Below are 13,007 nucleotides of genomic sequence, written 5' to 3'. Positions count from 1 at the left end.
CACCCAATAAAGGCTAGGTTGGGTTCGCCCGAGCTCTGACCCAGTTCCCAAACTACTCGTATTGGCAGAAGGAAAAAATCGAGTGCTTCAGAATTGAATGAAAGAGAAATTTCCGTCGACAAAGACCACAGAGACAAGTTCTCTACCTTCTTCAGGAGTTGTAACTCCATCGGCTACCTCGAATACCAACCTTTCTTTGTTCACTCAAAGTCAAAGGCACGGCCAATCGAGTAGTCGGGGCTAAGGGACATGAGCCTTGTGGCCCTAGAGATAAGTTCTCTACCATCTTCAGGAGTAAAATCCAGAGACTTGAGCTCCCCCTTCTTCAGGGGTCGTTACTCCTTCAGCTACATCAAATACCAACCTTTCCATGTTATGTTAAGGTAAAAGGCACTGTGAATTGAGTAGCTGGGGCTAAGGGACATGAGCCTTGTGGCCCTGGAGACAGGTTCTCCACACTCTCATCCATGAGACGACGACAAATTCGACTACTTCGGTACACGACCTTCAGAGGGACATGCTCCCCACATCCCAAGAGGATCTTCTCGTCCATGAGACGACGACTAATTCGACTACTTCGGTACTCGACCTTCAGAGGGACACGTTCCTCATATCCCAAGAGGATTTTCTCGCCCATGAGACGACGAATAATTCGACTACTTCAGTACTCGACATTCAGAGGGACATGCTCCCCAGCTCCCAAGAGGATTTCCTCGTCCATGAGACGACGACTTATTCGATTACTTCGGTACTCGATCTTCGGAGGGACAAGCTCCCTATCTCCCAAGAGGATTTCTTTCGTCCATCATACGACAATTGATCGACTACTTTGATACTCGATCTTTGGAGGGACAAGCACCCTATCTCCTAAGAAGATTTCGTCCATGAGACGACAACTAATCGACTGCCCTGGTACTCGACCTATGAAGGAACAAAGTCTCCATCCCCCAAGACGGGATTATCATTCACGAGGACGGATATTAATTGACTACTACGGTACTCGAACAATCTCTCCATTTCCTAAAAAGGAACTACTCGCTCGCGAGATGAAAAGAAAGTCGATTACTACGGTACTCGAAGAAACAACTCAACGCAGCCAAGTTTTCAAAAGGCCACCAGCCCATCGGCTGCCAAGTAAAAGGAAAAAAAGTACTATACATCAGAATGTACATCAGAATGTCAAAAGTACTTCAGTGGACACACATTCACACAAAAGCCAAAAAAATATTACAAACAACTGTTCAAGGCTCCGGCGCCGGCTCCAAGCTGCTAATAACCCTATCAGCAATGGGCTTCATTTCCACGACATACTCAGAGAATTGCTCCTCTGAGCAGCCAATGGCAACCCCATCACCAATAGGGGACAAGTTCGTGGAGGGGAGAAAGGACTTGACTAAACCTAAGGCATGGGCTAAGTACTCCCTAGAGGTATCAGAGAAGAAACTGCTAAGTCGCTGGGGGGCCTCACGAAGACGCTCCAACAGACTCTTCCCGCCAGCTTCTTCATCATCGACCATCCCGATGACTACTTGAGCCGCCACCTCAAGATCAACCAGCTGTTGGGCCTTCTGATCACGATCAGCAGCCAACTCCCTGATCTGCTTCATATCGCTGATCATTTGCTTGTCAGCATCAGCCTTGACCTTGGTCGGCTTCTCCACAGCATCTGCGTGATGATATATAATATTTTTAAGATCAGTCACTAGTTCATCCCTCTTCAACAATAAGCTTTTAAGCTCTGCCAAAGCAAGCAAAACATGAGCACAGAAGAAAACTACTCAAAGAACAAGCATCAAAGAAGGAAAAGAATACCTTTCTTCTCCTTGGCAACAGCCTTGGCCATCTCCTGCAGCTTGGAGGCCTTATCCTTCAGAGCAGAATTGTCCTGCTCCAAAGTTTCCACCCGGGCTTCTAGAAGCTTGACCTTTTCTAACTGCTCTCGAGAAGACTTCTCAAGAACAGCCATCTTCTCAAGCTGCAACGCTTGGTCAGCCGTCAACTGGAGATCCTCCCCAGTCCGCCGAAGGAACTCGGCCTGCTCAGCTACTTGCTTAGCCAGATTCTGTCAACAAAACAAAGTCAAGACATAGTACTCGACAAACTCAACAACTCAAGTACAGAAAGATACTTACAACAAGGGCAGAATGGCAGCCCAGAATCCCCTGGGCGACGACAGCCGACTCCCCGACCGGCTTCTCCGCCTCCTGCTGCGGCGTCTCCAGCAAGATCAGATCAACTTTGGTAGCAACCGAAGGACTCTTCGGCTGGTCCTCGGCATGTTTATCTGGAAAATACAAAGACATTAGCAAAAGCTCGACGAAAAACCAATCGATCACATCAAGCCACTCACCAGTGCCAGCTACAGAAGACTCCTTGCCCGCCTCCCCAGCCGCAGGACTGTCCGCAATACTAGCAGTGGAATCTGCCAACCCATCATCCTCCTTCGGCGAACCAGGAGGCAACTGGGCAATATTCTTAAGGGAATAAAAAAATTCCTTCTCCGACTCATCAATCCCAAGAGCATCTGTATTGCTACAAAAAGAAAAAGTACCCGACACTTCAATCACAAATCCAAAGAAAGCAAAGATAAAGCAGTCGCTCCACAGCTGCACTTACTAAGAGGAATGTTTAAGCATGAATTTCTTCGGCTTAGTAAACTTCGGGACCATACTTAGCCCCGAAGCACTCTGCCCCTTAGCAGAGCCACTTCCGCCGGACTCAACCGGCACAGGAGGAGTCGTGACAGCGGGACTCACAATAGAGCTCACCGCCTGCCTCTTGGAAAGAGAAGGAGGCCTAAGAAGAGGAAAAGCCATAAAAAACAAACGCAATACTTCAGAAAAGTACCAACTTGTACTCACATGTCACTACTCCCAGCAGAAGCGGACCTCCATTTCCGAGTCCTCGTAGACTCGACTGCCGGCTCATCCGCCGTCCGGTCCTGGACATCCAACGCCGTCCGACTAGCCGAAGGACCTGCAAACAAGAAACAACTACGATCAATCAAGGATCCAACGGTCAATTTGAACCAAAATACAAGACAAAAGAAGTCAGATGCACACTTGAGTCAGTATACGCCAAAGGCACATCTTCTGGCAGCGGAGGCCTACTCTGATAATTTTTGGGATTATTCTGCATGAAAGAGACCAAATCAACTCGACTACTCAACAAAAGTACTCGATTCAAACTACAGTCTTCTACTCGAAGCAATACCTCCCGAGGACGCCTGCCAGCACTGAAAGTTCCAGCAATATTGGCCGTCCCAGCCATGTTCTTCAGCAATCGCATCACCCGATCCTTCAGATATCCTCAGTAATCTTGGATCGGCTATAACGGGAAGGATCCGTCCCTCCTGTATACTGAAAGCCCAAATGGACCCGCCGCTGTAGTGGCCGGATCCTCTGCATTGACCAATGCGCAATCACAGAAGCACCACAAATCCGGTGATCCGCCTTCAGCTTCTCGATCTCCCCAAGGAGAAAGTTAACCTAATCCCCCTGCTTCCCTTGGAATTCCAACTCAGCTTCTTCACAGGGGGGCCAGGAGTGCGAAGAGGAAGAGAAGAAGAAAGGTTCCTAACATAGAACCACATCTCTTTACAATCGATGACCTTGTCACTCAACTCATAAGAGATATACTGGGTTTCTTCCCCTGACAAAACTGTAACTCGACTCCCCCGACTACATCTACCTTAGATTTGTTGGGATGGGGTTTCAGATGGAAGAAATACTGAAACAAATCAAAGTGGGGCTCAATCCCCAAGAAAGCCTCGCAAAGATGGACAAAAATCGAGATGTAGAGAATGGAGTTAGGGGTCAAGTGATGCACCTGAACCCCCCCAATGGAAAAGGAGACCCCGGAAGAAATCGAAAACGGGAAAACCGAGGCCCCGAAGAATGTAAGGCAGGAAAACAACAGATTCGCTTTCCTCCTCATGAGGAAAAGACTCCCCTTCGGATCTACGCCAATGGATCATATTCCGAGGTTGAAGAAGATGACTCTCCACCAGATTCAGAAGATGGGAGTCAATACACTTACTCGACTTCCATCCATGAGTCTCTGCTTCATCTCCAGTGCCCTCGCTCGCCTTCCCCCTTCCAGAAGATCTCTTGGGAGCCATGAAGCGACGAGAAGATGATTCTTTCTTGCTTCACGCTCGGGGGCTAGCGGTGGCTAGTTTCTCACGGCACTCAGAGGCGAGAGCAGATGAGTCGGCGGTAGCGGAGAAGGTTAAGGAAGCGTGCTAAACCTAGATTTACTCGAACAGATAAATAAGCACACCCAGTGGCAGTGTGGTAAATAACAAGAAGTTCAAAGTTCGCGAACGAAGCTCTCAGAGTTATTTCAGCCACCAACCTCGGGATTCGCTCCAAAGGAAATCCAATTACAAGGATCACATCGCAATAGAAGAAAATACACAGATCTCAACGGTTTCACCACTCGAAACCACTCGATCTCAACTACGAAGAGAACAGCCCAATGGCTGATACAAAGATACAAAACTTGTTACTCCCAAAGGGGAGTAATCCAGATACATTCAGGGAGGAAAAGACTTGTTGTAAGAAGATATGGATGGTCCAGAACATCGCAAATCCTCTTCTTGCACCTGCTCTTCTCCCTGATACGTTTTTCTACAAAAACAATGCCATCTCTCCAGAAGCCATCGAGGGGGAAACAACCATAGTTCCCACCCGAAAAAGCTTCTGACACGGCTTCCACCAGCTCCTCACCAAGACAACCAGGATGGCTGCGATGTGAGAAGCAAAGGTGGCAGCCTGAGAGATAACAAGTGTTTGTGCGGCTCGCAAGCACTCTTCTAGCACTTACAAGGATGAATCGAGTACTCTCATCAGGATGTCGAGTACTCTCCAATGAAGAACTCCACTTGGAACCTATGGCTACAACTGCAAGAATGAAGATCCAAACGCAGCAGACCCTGCTTAAATAGAGGAAGCAGCAGAGCCGCAGCTTAGCCCGTGACATCCAAAGGCAGGGAGGCTCACGGGCGAAACAGAAAAGATTCGACAGCAGTACTCACCACGTGAAACCACAGGCAAACAGTACACCGCACTGTCACCTTTTCAGAAGATTCGCTGCAGCACTGATGATTTCAGAAAGATCACAAGAGGACATAACATGATTCTCCTGGACCCTTAACCCCAAATCAAGGATTTGAATTCAAGGCTCGGGGGCTGCGGAATACGCGTCATAAATGGCAACTTTTTTCGAACAAGTTCCAGACTTCAAACGGAAGGTCAAAGAACCCAGAAAACTGAGCTGATCCTCAGCCTGATTCATCGAATCAAACTAAGGCTCAGGGGCTACTCCATATGGAGCGCGAGTACATCGCGCACCATATACCAAGACAGATTCGGGGTTTGAGCACCTCATAGCCTCGATGCAGCCGAAGAAACACTCGGAAGACTACACAAAGCACTCGATGGACTCCGAGGATGAACAACCTGCTCCAGAAGCACCTGAGGTGCTCGGCTATGCAGACAGAAGAATATAAGCTCTCGAAGTACCCGACGGACGTCTTCGGAAGCGCTCGATGCCGGCAGGACTCGACTACGAAGAGCTGGGGGGCTTGTCAGACCCGAGAAAGCAGGACTGCTCACGGGCACAGAATGTTCTAGAGTAGGGAGTAGCACATGGATATGCCCTACCTCTTTTGTATCTACCCGAATAGGAGTAGAACTAGTCGACGTACTCGGGAGCTAGTTGACCTCCTCGGACTAGGATCCTAACAGAACTCGACTAGGACTTTCCATGTAACCCTATCCCCCCCAAGATATATAAGGGTGGATAGAGACCCCTCCAAATCATCGAACAATATCAGAGGGAATACAAACCACCACACAGGACGTAGGGTATTATGCTCCGGCGGCCTGAACCTGTCTAAATCCTTATGTTCCTTGCAACATCGCATTCTGATCTCGGCGAGTCCCTACTCATAACCACTCTCCTCGGGGTACCCCTCGGAGAACCCGACAGTAAAACACCGACTGGGTTCTCACCATGAAGAGGTCGAGCTCCTCGCCTCCAGACTGCGCCCCGGCCGCCTCCGCCGCAGCTGCAGTCGCCGCCATGGGCGGGGGCCTTGCAGCTATCCGTGTGTCGATGCGGGAGCTGGTCGATGGGGGTGGCAACGCGGAGGTAGGCAACATGCGCGTCGAGCAGGCGCTCGTACAGCGGGTGCGCCACGATGGCCGCCTTCTCCCGCGCGCAATCGTCCCCTCCCTCACCGCCGCCGCCATTGGCGACACGAAGCTAGGGTTGACTGCCGCCACTAGGGTGAAGCTAGGGTTGATCGCCGCCGCAATCATTGGGTACATGAATCGGAAGACGAAGCCGGGGAGTAGCGGACTGCAGTGGCGGCGACGGCGGCGGACTACGTGCGGGCGTTTGGGAGAAGCGGGCAAGTGTGGGAGGAGCGGGCGTGCATTTGGTAGGCAGCGAGATTAGCGGGCAGAATCTATGCAGACGGCAAGATTGAATCGTAGGAGGAGAAGGATCGCAGATGGAGATTCAAACGGATGAATCACGACCGTCGGAGGCTTAACCAAAGAGGGGGCGACGATGTAGACGAAAAAAACGTCACTCTTAGCCTCTTTTTAGTAGTAGAGATAGAAATTTCCTCTCCTGGTATAGAAAGTGGGGCCAGCAAGCCTATTAGATGCACATGTTTGCGCACGTGACACGAATTCGTTGGATGGTAACGGGATGGTGGATAGAGCGGCCGTTGGAGTGGATGAGAAAATAACCTGGTAAATAATCATTACTCTATTTAATACTCCAATATTAAAAATGTTCTTTCCAATATGACCGAGGCAGAGTTTAGCCATCTTCTAGCCCTCCGGAATCGTTTTCTAATTATTTGACATGAACGTGCAAAAAAATTTCAAACTGTCCGCACTAATCATATTCTATTTCATTATTAAAAAAATATTTTATATCAACTACTAACCGGCTCCGTCATCCCATCCCTACAACCTCCGATCCCTCGCCGGTAGAACTAGGAACCCTAACTAGGAATCGTGGTGGCGAACGACGGCGTAGGCGGGCGGCGACACCGCGCTGGTTGTCTACGGATTCACCGGCTTATCCTCAACCCAGCGACCTCGCCAGAGTACGACGGGACGGAGAACAAGTTGGAGCTCCAGGATGAGTCTCTTTTTCGGGCTAGGGAACACATGGGCAAGGTCTCGGTGGTTGCTCAGGCTGCCATGAAACCACTGGGACCTCGCGTTCATGGAGTGGAGGATGCCAAGGGATCCTGTTTTTGGGCGCTGGGAATGGACTTCGAGTTCGGCGATGCTTCTTCTGTGGAGTCGCTGGACACATCAGAATTCATCATGTAGGCACATGAGGTGGGATTCACGATCCCGCAGCTGGTGAGTGCGGAGAGGGAACTTGAAGCATGCTCAGATACGGATCAATAGAAGGTTCCCTCATTGGCCAAGGAAATCGTAGATGCAATGGTTCGGCGCCAAAATGAGATGCGGCCATGGCGAGGACCACTTCCGGCTTCGAGAATATCCCCTCCAAGAACTCTTGGTGATGCATTAGCCTCGGCAAAGGTATGTGTTCGCAGCACAAAGACACGCGTCTTCCCTCCCAAGCTTTCCACTCCGGCAAGGTGTTCGCCGGCGCCGGAGCTGGAGCTGCCATCGAGATCGGCTTCAAGCGTGGATCTCGGGTGGGATTTGGGGAAGAAGTTGAGTTCAAATTTTGAACGTGGTTTGTCGCAGGAGCCGAACACTGCTATGGGCCCTAGCCCATCGAAAGGCCCAAAGAAAATGTGGCTAAGCTCGTCGGTGCCGTATCGGCCTACCGTCGGCCTTGCCGCTTTGTTTTCCCGAACAGGAACGCAAACTCGAAACCCTAGAGCTCCACATTCCGCCGCCTCCTGCAAGTTTGCGACCTCCTACGTTGCTGTCACAAGCACAGCAATGGAGAACAGCGGGCCGAACCAGGGAGCTCAACGGGGAGGACATGGCAACTAGGGAAGAAGCAGGGGCAATGGTCAGTCTAGCTTCTTTGGCCGTGGTGGCTTTCAGCAGCAGCAACCCACGTTCCATCCTGGTTATGGAGGCAGTTTTGACGGTCGAGGCAGGGGTCGGTTCAATAGCAGCAGATTTGGTGGCCGTAGCTTTGGAGGAAGACATCGCGGCGGCTTCGCCGGACGATCCTGCAGAGGCGCTCGCGACAGAGACGCTGATGCACAGTTGGGGCAGAACTTGGTTGCGAGAACCGGTGGTATGGGCACTTTGTCTGCTGACCAAGCAGCACAGGCGGAGGCCCTACTACAGCAAGCATTTGTAACAATGCAAGGTGGTACGTCTTCATAGAAGCAGAGTGAAAACGCCATGTCTACTGAGTGCAATCAGATCTTGGGCAAGGTGGATCAAGCTACTTCATTGTCCAAGGATTCATAAGGTGCTGACAAACCTGAGTCTTCGATGCATGGGGCCATGAAGGGCAGTGGCAAGCCCCCGTATTGCTACCGATGCTACACCAAGGGCCACAAAATGGAAGATTGTTCAACGAAATTATATTGTGATATTTGTGATTGCAATGAGCATGCCATGGAACGGTGTCCTAACTACCGTTTAGTTCAGCCAGACACAAAAAAAGCCAATGCCTTTGCAATACCGTGTGGTTATGCTGTTGAAGGTCTCGGATTCTATTACATTAATTCACCTGAAAGCTTTAAGAACAAGGTGGAATCCAAGATAGAAATGATCAGAGTTAGTGGTGGCTCTCTCACAGCAGCCAATGTGACCTCTGAGATGGAAAGGTTGTTTCCAGGAGGGTGGCGCTGGATTGTGGAGGAAACTGGTGCAAATACTTTCAGAACAGTGTTCCCGTCCAGGGCAGAGATGCAACGCATGGTGGAGTGGGGTGTTTTACACACCAAATTCACTGGTGTAACACTGAGATTTGAAGAGAGTGTTGGTGGAGACGAGGTCAAGTTTGCTATGCCCAAAGTCTGGGTACAGTTCACAGGATTACCAAAGGAGCTACGCGAGTTTGTAACCATCTGGGCGATCGGTTCTATACTTGGCGTGTCAAAAGCAGTGGATATGAAGTTCACTAGGAAGCATGATATCTGCCGCCTACAGGTCCTTGTTCTGGATCCTAACATCATTCCTCAATTTGTGGATGTGGTGATTGGCGACTACCTTTATGGTCTCTAGTTTAGAGTCGAAGAGAACATAGATAAAGAAAACCCCGAACCAATGGATATGGATTTCGGGTTTGATGACAATGGGGGAGATGCTGATGCGGGCGATCTGACCAAGAGAGATCATACACCTGTTGATAGTGACAAAAACAAGCAAGCAGCTTTTGTTGACCCAGCGCAGCTTGCGGCCATTCCGGAAGCGTTGGTTTCTGAGCTCCGTCGCAGCAAGCGCGTGGCAAGGCCACAAGATTGAGGGCGGACAAGGACAATACGGTTCAGTCTTCTAAAGGTGACATATGCGAACCACCCTCTTTCTCTTCTTTACTGATGAATTTATTCATTCTAGTTTCAGTAGCATTGGTGTTTCTTTAGGCTATGATGATACTAGTATTAGTAAATCAATTTTAGAGTTAAAAGAGTTAGAAGGAAAAATGATGCATGAGTCCCGTAGTAAAGACTGGAAATCAATTCTTTTAGATAAGGAGGAAAAAAACTTGCCAGAGGAAGAAGAAATTGATAAGTTTATTCTTAATCACTTATGCGGGGAGATAATGGATGAGGTAATGGGTGCTAACAGTGATCCTAATGATCTTACTGTGCCACTATCCAAAACCAAGCATCCGGATTGTAAAAGAAAGAAAGCAAAGAAGACAAACGATCCTAAGCAACCTAATTTATTTAAATGAAAGGAATATTTTGGAACTGTGATGGGTTCAAGGACCCAAAGAAACATAGGTTTATCTAAGGAACACAATTTGAGTTTTATTGCTATCTCAGAGATAGGAAGGAGAAGTTTTACTAATCCTTTCCTTAAGAATCTTTGTAGTGGCAAGAATTATATTTGGCATGTGAAAGAACCTAAGGGTCGATCAGGTAGGATCTTACTTGGTATTAACCTAGAGGTTTTCGATATTGGAGCAATAGATGAAGGAGATTATTATGTGAAATTCCACTTGTGCAATAAAAATGATAGCTTCAAGTGGGCGCTGGTAGTAGTATATGGACCTGCGCAAGCTGAATTCAAGGAGAATTTTTTAACAGAATTAGTTCACATGTGTAGCCATGAGCAACTTCCAATGCTAATTCGAGGAGATTTTAATATTTTAAGAAGCCCGAATGAAAAAAAATAACGATAAGTATGATCATCGTTGGCCTTTTCTCTTTAATGCTATAATTGATGGTCTTAATCTTCGTGAGCTAGAGATGTCAGGGCAGAAAATACACATGGGCTAACTCTCTAGAAAAACCTACTTATGAGAAGCTGGACAGAATCTTAATGGCAACGGAGTGGGAGCAAAAATTCCCTCTTTCAAATGTTATTGCACTCAGTCGGGATATCTCAAATCATACCCCTTTATTGTTGAACACGAGAGATTCATCCTCGAACGCTACCCAGTACCAATTTAAGTTTGAACTGGGTTGGTTGCTTCGTGATGGTTTCATGGATATGGTAAAGGAGGTATGGGAGAGTGTGGATCCAGGACCCACCCCCGATGGAAACATGGCAAACTAAGATTAGGAGACTTCGTCAACACCTACGGGGATGGGCTAAGAATACAAGTGGAATTCAAAAAAAGGAAAAGAAAAAAATATTGGACAAGTTGGACAGTTTAGACAAAAAAGCGGAAACTTGCATTCTATCACCACAAGAGGTGGATTTAAAACAATACTTAAAAACTAGGCTGGCTGAAATGCTTAGAGAAGAAGAAATTAAATGGTATCAATGGGCAAAGGTTAAGGAGTTACTTGAAGGTGACTCAAACACCAAATACTTTCAGTTGATTGCCAATGGAAAACACAGGAAAACGAGAATCTATAAGTTACAGGATGGGAACCGTATAGTAAGTGGCGATGATGAATTAAAGAAATATATCACCACATATTACAAAGGTCTTTTCGGTCCATCAGATAATAATAATTTTAATCTGGATGAGACTCGAATAGATGACATTCCCCAAGTAATGAATATAGAAAATGAGATCCTAACTTCAGAGTTTACTGAGGCGGAGGTACGAGAGGCTATTTTTCAAATGGAACATAATAAGGCCCCAGGGCCTGATGGTTTCCCGGCTGAATTCTATCAGGCTTTTTGGGGAACAATTAAGGATGACCTTATGGCAATGTTCGCAATGTTTCATAAACAAGGAGCTACCTCTTTATAGCCTCAACTTTGGAACAATTATTTTATTACCTAAAGTGTAAAGACGCCATTAGAATCCAACAGTACAGACCCATATGTTTGCTTAATGTAAGCTTCAAGATTTTCACCAAAATGGCCACTAATAGGATCTCGCTGGTGGCACAGAAAGTTATTAGTCCTACACAGACTGCATTCCTTCCTGGTAGAAATATCATGGAGGGGTCGTCGTTTTACATGAGACCATTCATGAACTACATAGGAAAAAAAAGAGTGCAGTCATCTTTAAAATAGATTTTGAGAAAGCATATGACAAAGTAAAGTGGAGTTTCGTCCAACAAACGTTGCGAATGAAAGGTTTCTCACAAAAATGGTGTGAATGGATTGAAACTTTCATTCAAAGGGGTCATGTGGGCATAAAAATTAATGATCAGATAGGACAAAATTTTCAAACTTCGAAAGGTTTGAGACAAGGAGATCCGCTATCACCTATTTTGTTTAATATTGTTGCAGATATGTTAGCAATATTAATAAATCGAGCCAAGGAAGAGGGTCTGGTTAATGGGATTGTTCCTCATCTCGTAGATGGTGGCTTGTCTATTTTGCAGTATGCTGACGACACCATTCTGTTTATGGACCATGATATTGAAAAAGCTACTAATATGAAAATGATATTATGTGCTTTTGAGCAATTATCTGGGCTTAAAATCAACTTTCACAAGAGCGAAATTTTTTGTTTCGGACAAGCTAAGGAGATGGAACACCATTACTCGCAATTGTTTGGTTGTCAATCTGGGATGTATCCTTTTAGATACCTTGGCATACCAATGCATTTTAGGAAGCTAAGAAATGCAGATTGGCAGACCATGGAGGAAAAGTTTGAGAAAAAACTTAGTAGTTGGAAAGGAAAACATATGTCGGTCGGTGGACGTTTGGTTCTGATAAATTCAGTCTTAACTAGCCTAACGATGTTTATGTTATCCTTTTTCGAAGTACTGAAACAGGTACTTGAAAGACTAGACTTTTATCGGTCAAGATTCTTTTGGCAATCAGAAGAACATAAAAAGAAATATAGATTAGCCAAATGAAATATCTTATGTCAACCTAAAGAAGTCGGGAGGTTAGGCATTAAGAACCTCGATATACAAAACAGATGCTTGTTGAGTAAATGGTTGTTTAAGCTCATTAATGAGGAGGGTATTTGGCAGAGCTTTTTAAGAAAGAAGTACTTAAAGAACGAGACTATTGCTCAAGTTCAAAAGAAACCAGGGGACTCAATTTTGGGCTGGTCTCATGAATGTAAAAGATTCCTTCATGACTTTTGGGTCATTTCAGTTAAATGATGGCAATCAAATACGTTTTTGGAAAGATAAATGGATAGGTAGTCATACACTTAGACAGCAATACCCTTCTCTTTTTAATATTGTGCGGAAAAAACATGCAACGGTAGCATCAGTCTTCGATCGAGTACCTCTTAACGTGTCCTTTAGACGAATGTTGACAGGTCACAATCTATATTTATGGCATGATTTGGTTGCTCGCATTAGTCATGTTCAGTTAAATAATAATGCCGATGCTTTTCGTTGGAATCTGACTCAAGCCGGTACGTTCACCGTTAGCTCAATGTATAATGCACTTATTAGCAATGGTAATGTACAGTTTGACAAATATCTGTGGAAATTA

This window comes from Panicum virgatum, chromosome 5K (genome assembly GCF_016808335.1).
Source record: "Panicum virgatum strain AP13 chromosome 5K, P.virgatum_v5, whole genome shotgun sequence".
NCBI classification, from domain to species: domain Eukaryota; kingdom Viridiplantae; phylum Streptophyta; class Magnoliopsida; order Poales; family Poaceae; genus Panicum; species Panicum virgatum.
Note: the sequence above shows the minus strand (reverse complement) of the source record.